The sequence below is a fragment of the Mustelus asterias genome, chromosome 23 (assembly GCF_964213995.1).
Source record: "Mustelus asterias chromosome 23, sMusAst1.hap1.1, whole genome shotgun sequence".
NCBI lineage: Eukaryota > Metazoa > Chordata > Chondrichthyes > Carcharhiniformes > Triakidae > Mustelus > Mustelus asterias.
The window spans coordinates 35897254-35911925 of NC_135823.1; positions in this window are offsets into that span (position 1 = coordinate 35897254).

The following is a 14672-nucleotide window of genomic DNA, read 5'->3' on the forward strand; positions in this document are numbered from 1 at the left end:
CTGGTGTTGTGAGACTACTTACTGTGTTTACCCAAGTCCAACGCCGGCATCTCCGCATCATGTTAAAATTTGACAGTTGCCTTTCCTGCCATCTAATGGTATTAAATGGTATCACACAGAGTTATGATTAAAATAAGTGTCCTCACAAGTTCAGAGTACAAGTATCCCCAACTCGATCAAAACAGTTTCACCTATACTAAGGGTACCTGATCTACCAATGAAAATAACTAATTATTGCTTGTGCTTGGTAGTGTAAGTAACATGAACACTGATTCATAACCAGCCAAGAGAAAGAAACTAAAAGGTAGTCTTAAGCAAACCTTTAGAATTATATGAGTCATGTGCCCGAAGAGTGTTTTTTACAGCCACTCATTTATAAATGATCGAGATATACAATTTCAATCATTCCAGTATAAGTGGCAGACACCAAGAGGTTGGAGGTGCAGGCAATGAATTCAGAGGGAATGTTTGAGATCTTATAAAGTCCCTGTCCCATCCTGCTTTCATCTACTTGAATGACTTGCACATCCACTGTAACTCATCTATCAATGCTCTGTGACATCGTCATGCAACTACCCCTAGGTCAACCACTCTTTCTGCTGCCCTCTTCTTTGCCCTCTAGAAGAGATCTTTCTAGCTTTTTAACTTGAATCAAATGGCCAAAATGTTAAATTTTCTTTTCTGGATATCACTTAGAGTGCTTTTTGCTCTTGCAATTTCAAGCACCTCCTCATTTATCTTATGATCTGCAAATGAAATGTTAAGCATACCTCTGAGCATTAAGATTTCAACAACCTCTATTTTTTCCCACCGATCTTTGCTTATTGCCTGAGGAATACAAGAAGGTGATCTTATGGGAGTTTTCCTTGTTTCAAGCTTGAGTTAACTGATCCTTAATCTTCATGAAATTACTTCTGGCTATCTCTATCCCTCTTTTGACTTAAGCATTGCATCTACCATTTTATCACTTGTCCTAAGTAGGCAGACTTATCTATTTGTTCCAGTGCGATACCATTCAGTTCAATCATCGCTCTTATAATATATTCCTTCTGACAATCATTCATAGAAATCATAGAAACCCTACAGCACAGAAAGAGGCCATTCGGCCCATCGAGTCTGCACCAACCACAATCCCACCCAGGCCCTACCCCCATATCCCTTCATATTTGCCCACTAATCCCTCTAACCTACGCATCTCAGGACACTAAGGGCAATTTTAGCATGGCCAATCAACCTAACCTGCACATCTTTGGACTGTGGGAGGAAACCAGAGCACCCGGAGGAAACCCACGCAGACACGAGGAGAATGTGCAAACTCCACACAGACAGTGACCCAAGCCGGGAACCGAACCCAGGTCCCTGAAGCTGTAAAGCAGCAGTGCTAACCACTGCGCTACCGTGCCATCTTTCTGGTGTTCAGACTCAATCCATATTCTAAGCTTCTAGATTTTAGTTGATCCGCATTTTCTGATTCTGCAAGTAGTGCATCAGCATATGTTTATGTTCTTGCCTCCAATTTAATTTTCTTCTTTGACGGGATGTGTGTGTCGTTGGCAAGGCTAGCAATTGTTGCCCATCCCTAATTGCCCTTGAAGTGAAAGGCTTGTGAGGCCATTTCAAAAGGGCAGTTAAGTGTCAACCATATTGCTGTGGTTCTGGAGTCACATGGAGGCCAGACCAGGTAAGGATGATAGATCTCCATCCATAAAGGGTGTTTGCGAGCCAGATAGGTTTTTAATGACAATTTATAATAGTTTCATGGGTCACCATTTATAGCCCAGATTTTATTCATTTATCTAGTTGACATGGTGTTTCCAGAGCTTTAACCTCATTCTCTGGATTATTAGTCCAGTGACATTACCACTGTGCCACTGTCTCCTCCAAAACTACATCTGATTCTCTGAATATTTGTTATTTGTATAGATTGAATAGTTGAGGAGATAGTAGACAGCATTGTCGTACTCCTCTCTACATATTATATAATGATAGAATGGTTGCAACACAGGAGACCATTTAGCCCGTTATGTCTTGCCTGCTACCTATAAGAGTTACTCAGCCAGCACCAGTTTTCTGCATTTTTCCTGTCGCCCTGAAAATGTTTTCCCTTCAGGTAATTACCCAATTCCTTTTTGAAAGTCATAATTGAATCTGCCTCCACCACACTCTCAGGCAGTGCATTCCAGATCCTAACTACTTGCTGAATTATGAAGTTTTTCCTCATGTTGGCATTATTTATTTTGCCAATCACCTCAAATTGGTATCCATTAGTTCTTAACCCATTTACCAATGGGAACAATTTCTCTCTATTCTGATTGTGAAAGCCTCCTCTCAACCTTCTCATCTGTAAAGAGAACAATCCCAACTTCGCCAATTTATCTTCATAACTGAAGCCTCTCATCCCAAACCATTCTTGTAAATCTCTTCTACATCCTCTACAATACCATTACATCATCTCTAAAGTGCGTTGCCAAAAAGGGACACAATAGGGGCGATTCTCCCAAAAACGTACTAAGTGCTGAATTCGCGGGAAAACTGGTATAAATCACGATTGTTTTTTCAGTGGGAGTTCAGATCCGAATCTCCTACACTCTGTACAATGCAGAGGTCACAATCGTGAATCTTATTAAAAGCTCAGGGGGCGAGGCCTATTCACGCCAGAGGCAGACAGTTCCTGGCCTCTGCCCACACACAGTGGCCCCGATCTGTCAGCCTCTGATTTGCTGGCCAAAGAATTAGCGGGTTGGGATGGGAGAATCGCTGCCAATACTCTAGTAAAATCCAATTTTTAAAATAAAAGTTTGCCATGACTTTCTTACTTTTGTACTCTATGCCTTTATGTATAAAGCCTAGGTTTCTTTATGCCTTATTAACTGCTTTCTCAACATTCCGTCGCATTCAATGATTTATGCACATATACCCCCCAGTATCTCAGCTCCGGCATCCCTTTAAAATTGTATCCTTTTATATTACCTCTCCTCATTCTTTCTACCAAAATGTATCACTTCATTTTCTCTACCATGTATCACCCATTGCAGCAGCCTGTCTATGTCCTCTTGAAGTTTATCACTTGCCTCTCCACAGTTCACAACACCACCAAAAATTTTCTAACTTTATAAATTTAGATGGACTGGAAGCTTGACAACTTTTTTGTTAAAGTTTATTTATTAGTGTCACAAGTAGGCTTACATTAACACTGCAATCAAGTTACAGTGAAAATCCCCTAGTTGCCACACTCCGGCGGCCGTTCGGGTATATTGAGGGAGATATTAGCATGGCCAATGCACTTAACCAACACGTCATTTAGACTGTGGAAGGAAATCGGAGCACCCGGTGGAAACCCATCCAGACACAGGGAGAACCTGTCGACTCCACACAGACAGTCACCCAAGCTGGGAATCGAACCCGGGTCACTAGTGCTATGAGGCAACAGTACCATCCTAATTCCTACTGATCTCATTATCGTCACATTTGGAGGAGTGGGTAGGCTCAGTTGCTTTGGGAAAGATCTGTTGGCTTGGAGAATAAAGCGCAGCATTCTGTGTTTCTGGCACTTGCTTGCTTCCATCTAACCTTTTTGTGCTCCTTGAAATTGAACATTTCCTTATCAAGGACCCATCTGCTTTATTCAGTCACCTTAGGCTTGTCCCGTTCCTTCCATTACAATCCCAGTTGATTTTAGTACTGGACAAGATAGTCCCAGAATGGAACCCTGGCTCAGAAGACCGTAGCATGTTACTTTTTTTAGAAAATGTGAAGGAACAGAGTCACAAGGATGCTACTTAGCTTTTAATTACAAATAAAAATTATTAAACATGAAAAGTTTGACTATAATACAACACTCATTCACTTTCACTTATCTTCACAAATGTTCACAGGTTAACACAGGTTACACAATATGAAGTTTAAAGTTTATTTATTAGTGTCACAAGTAGGCTTACATTAACACTGCACTGAAGTTACTGTGAAAATCCCCTAGTCACCACACTCCGGCAGCTGCTTGGATATACTGAGGAAGAATTTAGCATGGCCAATGCACCTAACCCGCATATCTTTCTGACTGTGGGAGGAAACCGGAGCACCCAGAGGAAACACATGCAGACATGGGAAGAACATGCAGACTCCGCACAGACAGTGTCCCAAGCTGGGAATCGAACGCGGGTCCCTGGCACTGTGAGGCAGCAGTTATAATGGTCTCAATAACCACATAGTCCCTCTAACCCCATAGGCTGACTGTGGTCAGACACACTCCATTCTGAAACCAAGTGGCAAATGCCATTCTATCAATGTTCCATGGATTTCTCCTCAAGATCCCCCCCCCCCAGATAATTGTCACTCCAAACTCCACTCTCAAAAGGACATGCTTCTTCTTTCAAACATGTCCTGAGGCATGGTACATTGGGGAAACCATGCAGACGCTACGACAACGGATGAATGAACACCGCTCGACAATCACCAGACAAGACTGTTCTCTTCCTGTGGGGGAGCACTTCAGCAGTCACGGGCATTCAGCCTTGGATCTTCAGGTAAGCGTTCTCCAAGGCGGCCTTCACGACACACGACAGCGCAGAGTCGCTGAGCAGAAACTGATAGCCAAGTTCCGCACACATGAGGACGGCCTAAACCGGGATGTTGGATTTATGTCACATTATCAGTAACCCCCACAGCTTGCCTCCCTGGCTTGCAGAATTTCACTGGCTGTTCTGTCTGGAGACAATACACATCTCTTTAACCTGTGTTGAATGCTCCCTCCACCCACATTGTCTGTACATTTAAGACCTGGCTGGCTGTAGAGATTTGCATTCTAATCAGTATTCTGTAATTTGATTTCTGTGTCTGTTTGCACTGTTTGAGAACAGATAACCACTCCATCTGACGAAGGGGCAGCGCTCCGAAAGCTTATGGTATTTGCTACCAAATAAACCTGTTGGACTTTAACCTGGTGTTGTGAGACTTCTTACTGTGCTTACCCCAGTCCAACGCCGGCATCTCCACATCATGACTACCATGGAACTAACTAGACAGTGCAGACTCGATGGGCCAAATGGCCTCCATCTGCACCGTGGATTCTATGGTTCTTTAGGTTCTGGACTTGTTTTCTTGCTAATTACTCCATTGTATAACTTTTCTGATTCTAGTAGAGCTGAGAGCTGTTGCCTCTCTAGCTTCCTAGCTCTGACTACCTGGATTCAGTTAAACGGTTAACTCAAAAAGGTCTTTTCCATAAAAATGGCCCTTGATTGCTAAGCAACATTTCATTCTTTTCCCAATTTCTTATTTACTTTTTAGGTTGTAATCTCTCTGAGCACAATGTAAATACAGTTTGGACTGAAACCATGCAGAAACTTTTGTTTAATGTGAATCTAACTATAGGTTTACCCTTATGCAGAAACACTAAATTAAACTCACTTCAATCTATATCTTTTTTCTAATATTTAACAATATATATATTCCTTAAAATGTTTCCTGACATTTCCAAAGGGAGTGTTCACTCCATTCCCTCATAGTATGAACATGGGTTTTCTTTGTCCTTGGGGTCCACCATGATCTTTCTGGGAGATGAAGTTGTATCTCCATTCTGTTCGAATATTTCTCATCCATGAGTTCAACCTGCAATTTATCTTTCATCGCTACAATGTGTTCTTTTCTGAGCCCTTGTACTCATTGAGGTGTACTCTGATGAGTTGACGGTCACTACTCTCCTGCTCCTGCATTGCCTTGTTGCTATGCACTTCTGTTGAAAATTGCAGTTTTGTTGCCATGGTCCCAGTTGTGTGACAGTAACTGTTGGAACCTGAGATTGGGGCTCATCATTCTGTTGCTGGTCATTCTCATGTATATCTTCCACTCAAAGTATGGTGGTACTTATCTGAAAGTTTGGCTTGTCTGACCAAAGAGGAGCTTTTGTCGTCTGCAAGGGAATTGGACAAACCGGCACTGCAAAGAATGAAGACAATTCAGAGCTGAAGTCCCACTCAACAGTCTATTCACTGGTGGACCTCTTGGGAACTGGTAGTTCCATGTAGTTGACAACCAAGTTTGTTTTGACGTCTTCTGCCATTTTAAGGTGGCTAAGGGCAACACAGACTTCCTGCTTGCAAGAAAACAGGATTTGTTTTGGATGACATGCAAAATTTTGAATATTTGCTTGTCATCATACCAGAGTGGTTCTAGGAACATACCAATGACTGGAAATCTAATTCCTCCAGGGTCATAAAGCAGTGTGAGTGTCATTCATAACCAGAGGTCTTTCAGCCATGGTTCCTTTTCCGAGAGGACCGAAATACTGGCTTCCATGTTTAAATTGAAATTGGTGAGGTGACCATTTACCAATATATCAGCATTCCAAAAGGAGCATCTGGGATCCTTGATATCACCCAAGAATCACAGTTTGGACCTCTTCCTGGTGCTGAACCTCAAACTCATAGACTGTTTTGGGATCCACCACACATCTCAATGTCTTAGACTTGCAAAGTATCCCACCTGGTTGCAGAGATTGCTGAACGTTGCTCTTGCCTGTGAGGTCTTATGGCTCCTGTTGCAAGTCAGTTTGGATACTTCAAGGTGTTCTCTGAAGATCGCCTGACCTGTAACTTTTTACATTGAATTTGGCTAGGATGAGCATGAGAGGTTTCACTTCAGGTGTGATTCAACTGACCCACGAGGAGCTTTCATCAAAAACAAAGTTTAATTAAGAATATTGTTGACATGTATAGTAAGACAATTAGCAAGAACTTTTAACAATTACAAACAAGAAACACAACAACCACGATAATGTATAACGCTTCAGAAATATCTCTAATGTGTTCCAACCAAAGCCAATATCCTATATACAAAACCCTCCAAATAAGCACAATACGGCATAGGTTAATGACCACTTGTTAAAGGAATCCAGCCTCCGAGGTTGAGTGCTGAAAATCCTTTGTGAAGAAACTCAGAAGAGGTTGTAATCAAATATGTTTCCCAAAACACAGCTTCTTTAAGACAGGATGCTAATAAGCCTCTCCTTCAGCAAACTGATAATGTTTCAGAACCAAACAAAGAGAAGAACAGGGAGAGAGAGAGACACTGTTTCTTAGGTTTCTACTAAACTGCTTTCAACACACCCCAAAATGAAACTGAAAGCCCAAAGGAAAAAAACCCTATCACCTGATTGCCACAGCTTAGCTCCACCCCCCAATGACATCGCTGAAGCTGGAAGCTGTAAGCTGCATGATTTTTTAAAAACTTTCTTAAAGGTACACTCACATGACACTCCACAAAGCTGACATGGGGCCCTATTTTACCATTTTGATTCTAAGTTCTGGGCGGACTTGAAACTGGGAGTGTTTCAGATCCGACGTTTAGACCCGTTCTCAGGCGCCCCCATATGCATTCTGCCTGAAAAAATATCAGCAATTCTGAATCGCGATGCACAAGCCTGTGGGCGGGGCTTAATGCACCCAAAATCCTGCAGCTCCGATCGGCGCTTCCAACTACGCATGCACAGAAAAAAAAAATAGAATGCAGCTCCCCTGCCACTCTTTCCCAGACCAGATAATGCCTCCCCATGGCCCCCCACAGACATTGCCCCACTCCCACAACATAAATGAACCCCTTATCCCCCCACCCCCCTGCCACCTAGACCGATCATGGGCTCCTCCCCCCCCACCAATCTCAGGCAGAGTGGCAGCAGACCCCCTTCCCCCCACTGATATCAGGCAGAGTGGCAGCGAACCCTCCCTTCCCCCCTACTGATCTCAGGCAGAGTGGCAGTGGACCTTCCTTCCCCCCACTGATCTCAGGCAGAGTGGCAGCGGACCCCCCTTCCCGCCCACTGATCTCAGGCAGAGTGGCAGTGGACCCCTCTTCTCCCCCACCAATCTCAGGCAGAGAGATCCACCCTCCCTCCTCCACCCTACAGATATCAGGCAGAGTGATCCCTCTCACCCCCACCCCTCCCGCACAAGGCCTCCATCTCTTCCGGACTCCGATGGCTGTGTGACACCTCCCTCTCTCTCCCCTGTCCCCAATCATTGAGGTACTGATCCAACCCCCCTTCCCCATCAGCACACCTGCAAGTGCTCACTTGCCTTCCTCTCAATGCTAACAAGTAAACTGCATGTAACTTAAATGCTCTGCCAAACTGCCTGCAGCTGATCTGCCCTAATGAGGGGCAGCTCCATTTAAAACTCAAGAATAGACAGGCAGGCAGGCATTCCTGCACAAAATATGTGCACGACCCGATTTACTATGGGCGGCCTTGGGAGGCTGCTGGATGCAGCAGAGGTGAGGTGGGACACCCTCTTCCCCTCAGGAAGTTGCAGACCCAGGGACTCTGATGGAAATGTGGCCTGGGAGGAAGTCGCCGCCTCGGTCAGTGCCAGGGCACTGGAGCCCCGAACCGGGAAGCAGTGCCAGAAAAAACACAATGACCTCATCCGTGCAGCAAGGGTGAGTGCTGAACCCCATCTTGCATCTTCCCCCAAATCTCCCCAGGCCCTCCCATCCCCAACACCCTGCATGTTTCCAGCCCCTGACCCCCAAACAGCTCCTTCCTATCCCTCTCAGGAGCCCCACTGCGCTTGCCTCTAAGGGCCACAACCTGATACTCTGCAGGAGTCACGCCACCATTTCTTTCATGGCTCCTTCTGTCTCCACAGGAGAAGACCGACCATAACGCCTGTGAGATGATGAAGACAGGGGGTGGTGAGCCAGACCTCCGGGTCCTCACCCCCTTTGAGGAGTGGGCGCTGGAGCTCTCAAGAGAAGGGGAGATGCGGGCTGTCAGTGACAGCATGGTCGGGCTGCCGTCAAGACATGAGCACCTGTCATTCCCCCACTCACTTTGAGGCAACTTCTCGGGGGCACCAGTTTTGGGTGTAAGGGGCAAGGTTTAAAGGAGATGCACAAGGCATGTTTATTTGCTCAGAGAAGTTAGTGGGTGCCTGGAACTCCCTGCCGGGGAAGGTCATGGACTTAGATACGATAGTGACCTTTAAGGGTGTCTTTACAGCTATGTGAATGGGATGGGAATAGAGGCATTTGGTCCCCGGAAGGGTAGGGGGTTACAAATCAGATGGGCAGCCTGGTCGCTGCAGGCTTGGAGGTGCGAAGGGCCCGTTCCTGTGATGTAATTTTAGACCATAAGACCATAAGACATAGGACCAGAATTAGGCCTCTCGGCCCATCGAGTCTGCTCCCCCATTCAATCATGGCTGATATTTTCCTCATCCCCATTCTCCTGCCTTTTCCCCAAATCCCCTTATTAATCAAGAACCTATCTATCTCTGTCTTAAAGACACTCAATGACCTGGCCTCCACAGCCTCCTGCGGCAAAGAGTTCCACAGATTCACCACTCTCTGGCTGAAGAAATTCCTCCTCATCTTTGTTTTAAAGGATCATCCCTTTAGCCTGAGGTTGTGCCCTTTGGTTCTAGTTTTTCCTACTTGTGGAAACATCCTCTCCACGTCCACTCTATCCAGGCCTTGCAGTATCCTGTAAGTTTCAATAAGATCCCCCCTCATCCTTCTAAACTGCAACGAGTACAGACCCAGAGTCCTCAACCATTCCTCATACGACAAGCTCTTCATTCCAAGGATCATTCTTATAAACCTCCTCTGGACCCTTTCCAAGGCCAGTACATCCTTCCTTAGATATGGGGCCCAAAACTGCTCACAATACTCCAAATGGGGTCTGACCAGAGCCTTATACAGCCTCAGAAGTACATCCCTGCTCTTGTATTCCAGCCCTCTCGACAGGAATGCTAACATTGCAATTGCCTTCCTAACTGCCAACTGAACCTGCACGTTAACCTGAAGAGAATCTTGAACAATGACTCCCAAGTCCCTGTGTGTTTCTGCTTTCCTAAGCATTTCCCCATTTAGAAAATAGTCTATGCCTCCATTCCTCCTTCCAAAGTGCATAACCTCATATTTTTCCACATCATATTCCATCTGCCACTTCTTTGCCCACTCTCCTAACCTGTCCGAGTCCTTCTGCAGCCCCCCTGCTTCCTCAATACTACCTGTCCCTATACAAATCTTTGTATCATCTGCAAATTTAGCAACAGTGCCTTCAGTTCCTTCCTCCAAATCTTTAATGTATATTGTGAAAAGTTGTGGTCCTAGCACTGACCCCCGAGGCACACCACTAGTCACCGGCTGCCATCCTGAAAAAGACCCCTTTATCCCCACTCTCTGCCTTCTGCCAGTCAGCCAATCCTCTATCCATGCCAGGATCTTACCATTAACACCATAGGCACTTAACTTATTTAACAGTCTCCTATGCGCACCTTGTCAAAGGCCTTTTGGAAATTTAAGTAAATCATGTCCACTGGTTCTCCTTTATCTAACTTCCTTGTTACCACCTCAAAGAACTCTAACAGATTTGTCAGACATGAAGCCATCAGTCCTATTTTATCATGCACTTCCAAGTACTCCATGATCTCATCTTTAATAATGGACTCTAAAATCTTGCCAATGACTGAAATCAGGCTAACCGGCCTACAATTTCCCGTCTGCTGCTTCCCTCCCTTCTTAAACAGCGGTGTTACATTAGCTACTTTCCAGTCCTCTGGTACCCTCCCTTCCTCCAGTGATTGCTGAAAGATCACCACCAATCCCTCCACAATTTCCTCAGCTATATCTTTTGGTATGCTGGGGCGTATTCCATCTAGTCCAGGTGACTTATCCACCTTCAGACCTTTGTTTCCTCAGAACCTTCTCCTTAGTGATGGTCACTACACTCACCTGTGCCCCCTGATTGTCCTGGAGCTCTGGCATCCCACTGGTGTTTTCTACCGTGAAGACTGATGCAAAGTAACTATTCAGTTCCTCTGCCATTTCTTTGTTTCCTATTATTACTTCTCTAGCCTCATTTTCCAGTGGTCCAATGGCTATTTTTGCCTCTCTCTTCCCTTTTATATATTGAAAAAAACTCTTCCTATCTTCTTTTATATTACTAGCTAGCTTATACTCATATTTCATCTTTTTCCCCCTTATTGCCTTTTTAGTTGTCCTCTGCTCGCTTTTAAAGGCTTCCCAATCCTCTGGCTTCCCACTAATCCTCGGCACTTTATATGCCTGTTCTTTTGCTTTTATACTGTCCTTGACTTCCCTCATCAGCCATGGATGCATCATCCTCCCCTTAGCATGTTTCCTCCACTTTGGGATGAATTCCTGTTGTGCCTCCCGAATAACTCCCAAAAACTCCTGCCATTACTGTTCCACAGTCTTTCCTGCTGAGCTCCCTTTCCAATCAACTCTGGCCAGCTCCTCCCTCATGTCTTTGTAGTTACCTTTATTTAATTGTAATACCGTTACATCTGATTCCAGTTCTCCCTCTCAAACTGCGGGGTAAATTCTATCATATTGTGGTCACTGCTCCCTAAGAGTTCCTTCACCTTAAGTTCCCTCATCAAGTCTGCCTCATTACACATCACCAAATCCAGAATTGCCTGTTCCTTAGTAGGTTCTGTCACAAGCTGCTCTAAAAAAATCATCTCTTAGACATTCCACAAATTCCTTTTCTTGGGATCCACTACCTACCTTATTTTCCCAGTCCACCTGCATTTTGAAGTCCCCATGATTATTGTAATATTGCCTTTTTTATATGCCTTTTCTATCTCCTGATTCATTTTCTGCCCCACATCCTGACTACTGCTAGGGGGCCTGTACACAACTCCCATCAGGGTCTTTTTACCTTTGCGATTCCTCAACTCTACCCACAGAGATTCTATGCCTTCTGATCCTATATCACTTCTGCTATCGATTTAACTTCATTCCTTACTAACAATGCAATCCGGCCCCTTTGCCTATCTGCCTGTCCTTTCGATAGGACACATATCCTTGGATATTTAGATCCCAGCCTTGATCCCCTTGCAGCCACGTTTCTGTGACGTCCACAACATCGTACCAGCCAATTTCAATGTGCACAACAAGCTCATTTCCTTGTTCCGTATACTGCGCACATTTAGATACAACACCCTCAGTCCTGCATTGACCATCTCCTGTCTCATACTTGTCACCTTTTTTGCTTTGCCTGAGGTTAGATTCCCGCCATCTTCTATACTCTCTGGTCTGTTAGGTGGTCTTGAAACTTTACTAACCTCTCCTGAGCCCTCGGCTCCTTTAACTAGTTGAAAGTCCTCAACATTAACCTGCACTTCTACACTCTCCTTTAACTTTGATTTTCTAATTCTCCATACAATTGAATCTTCCCCCCCACTATTTAGTTTAAAGCCCTATCTACAGCCCTAGTTATACGATTTGCCGGGACTCTGATCCCAGCATGATCCAGATGAAGACCGTCCCATCGGAACAGGTCCCCTCTTCCCCAATACTGGTGCCAATGCCCCATGAATTCAAACCCATTCCTCCCACACCAATCTTTGAGCCACGCATTTACCTTCTTAATCTTATTGACCCTGTGCCAATTAGCTCGTGACTCAGGTAGTAAACCAGAGATTATTACCTTTATGGTTCTAATTTTTAATTTAGCTCCTAGCTGTTCATACTCCTTTAGCAGAACCTTTGTTCCTGTTCTACCTATGTCATTGGTACCTACATGGACCATGACAACTGGATCTTTACCCTCTCACTCCAAGTTCCTCTGCAGCCCAGATGAGATATCCCAAACCCGAGCACCAGGCAGGCACCACAACCTTTGGTATTCTTGATCCTGGTCACAGAGAACAGTCTCAATGCCCCTAACTATACTATCCCCAATTACGAATACATTTATTTTTTCTTCCCCCAATTGAATGGCTCCCTGTACCACGGTGATGTGATCAGTTTGCTCCCTGCAGTACCTGTTCCCGTCCACACAGGGAGCAAGAATCTCAAACCTGTTGGACAAGTTCAGGGACTGAGGCTCCTGCAACCCTACCTCCTGGATCCCTCTATCTGCCTCACTCACAGCCACACCCTCCGGTTCCTGACCACTGGCCGAATTCAAGATATTTAATCGAAGGGGTGTGGCTGCCTCCTGAAACATAGCGTCCAGGTAACTCTCCCCCTCCCTGATGTGTCGCAGCGTCCGAAGCTCAGAATCCAGCTCACCCACTCTGAGCCGGAGTTCCTCAAGCAACCAACACTTACTACAGACGTGCTCACTGGGAACCACAATGGGGTCCACTAGCTCCCACATCAATTGTCTTAGTGCTTTGTTCTATGTTCAGTGGAGAAATGTGAATCACGTGCTTGGCATCCCGGATTCCTCTCCCTCCCTTGCAGTTAACCTTGGAGGATATGGGCGAAGGGACCTCCAGAGGCGACACCGCTTTGGTATCAGCTGCCACCTCACAACTCACCATCTCAGATACTGACACATCGGTGGGTCCAGTTAGTGGTGAGGCTTCTGGGTCACTCTCTGGTGAGCACGACACATCTGATAGTGTACATCTTGTGGAGGAGGGAACGTCCAAGACCTCTGGCATGTGGGGGCCTGCCGGAGGCGAGGACTCAGCTGGCCCCAGGCTACATGCTGGGCCTCTGAGATCACTTCTCCCTCAGCTGCTGGAGATGCAGCAACAGAGCCAGGGAATGCAGGAGGGGCTGACGACCACACTGGACCAACTGCGAGGCTGTTGGGAGGAGTCCCAAAGCTTTCAGGTGGACCAGCTATTGCCTGTCTTGCGTGCTTCCCAGGCCAACACTGCAAGGGTGGCATCTGCAGTGGAAAGCCTGGGGCAGGGGATCCTCACCATGAGCAGCAGACTCCAAGCGATGGCCAAGTCACAGCAGGCCACAGCTGAGGGACTGAATAGGATTTTCGAGGTTCTGTGGCACATGACTGAGAGGCTCGAGAGCTTGCAGGAGACCCAGCGGGACAGCGCTGAGACACAGCGGGCTACGGCAGCAGCTCTTGAGAACATGGCCCAGTCTCAGAGGGCCATGGTTGAGGGGTTGCAAAACATGGCCCATTCCCAGAGGGCACTTGCTGCGGCCATTGAGAGGTGGCTCCTGACTCAAGTGGCCATCGCAGAGGGCTCGACCACCATGGGTAGGACGCCATGTGACGCTGGAGCTTCTGGAGGTCACTGCAGAACCATCGCCGTCCCATGGAGTGATCCACGAGCCCCAAGAGAAGAGGAAGGACTCGAGCCCATGCCGGGAACTTCCAGCCAGGAGACTGTGGCTGTGGCAACACCTTCTGACTCCCCCCTTCCTGACACCGGGGCATCTCAGGGGCAGCAGGATGAAATGGGTGTCATGGAAACATCCCAGACACCTGGAAGCAGGCCAGGGCCCTCAAGGTCCAGGGCCTCCAGAGGACGCCCGCCATGCGCATCACAGGCAACGGGGCGAGGTAAGCAGCTGGCCCCCTCCACCTCCGATGTACATGCTGGGGAGTCAGTGAGACATAGTGGTGGGACACGTAAGGTTAGGCATTTGTAGTTGCACTGAGATGGCACGGGTGAAGGGCTGCACTAGTTAGAAAGATATTTAAGCACCATAACGTTTTCTGTTCACAAGTTTTTATGTTACAACGTCTGATTTAAACACCTTTATTGCAATTAAATGTTCTTGCACCACTCACCTGTGACTAATTTGTTTCAGATTTGTCTCGAATAGGAATTTTCTTCCATTGATGATCACCAGAACGATGCTTCATGTTGATGTCAGTTGGGGAGGCCCCTCAATGCTGTGTCCCTGAGGAAAGGAAGGCATTGGTTCCCCAGACCCCACGAGCA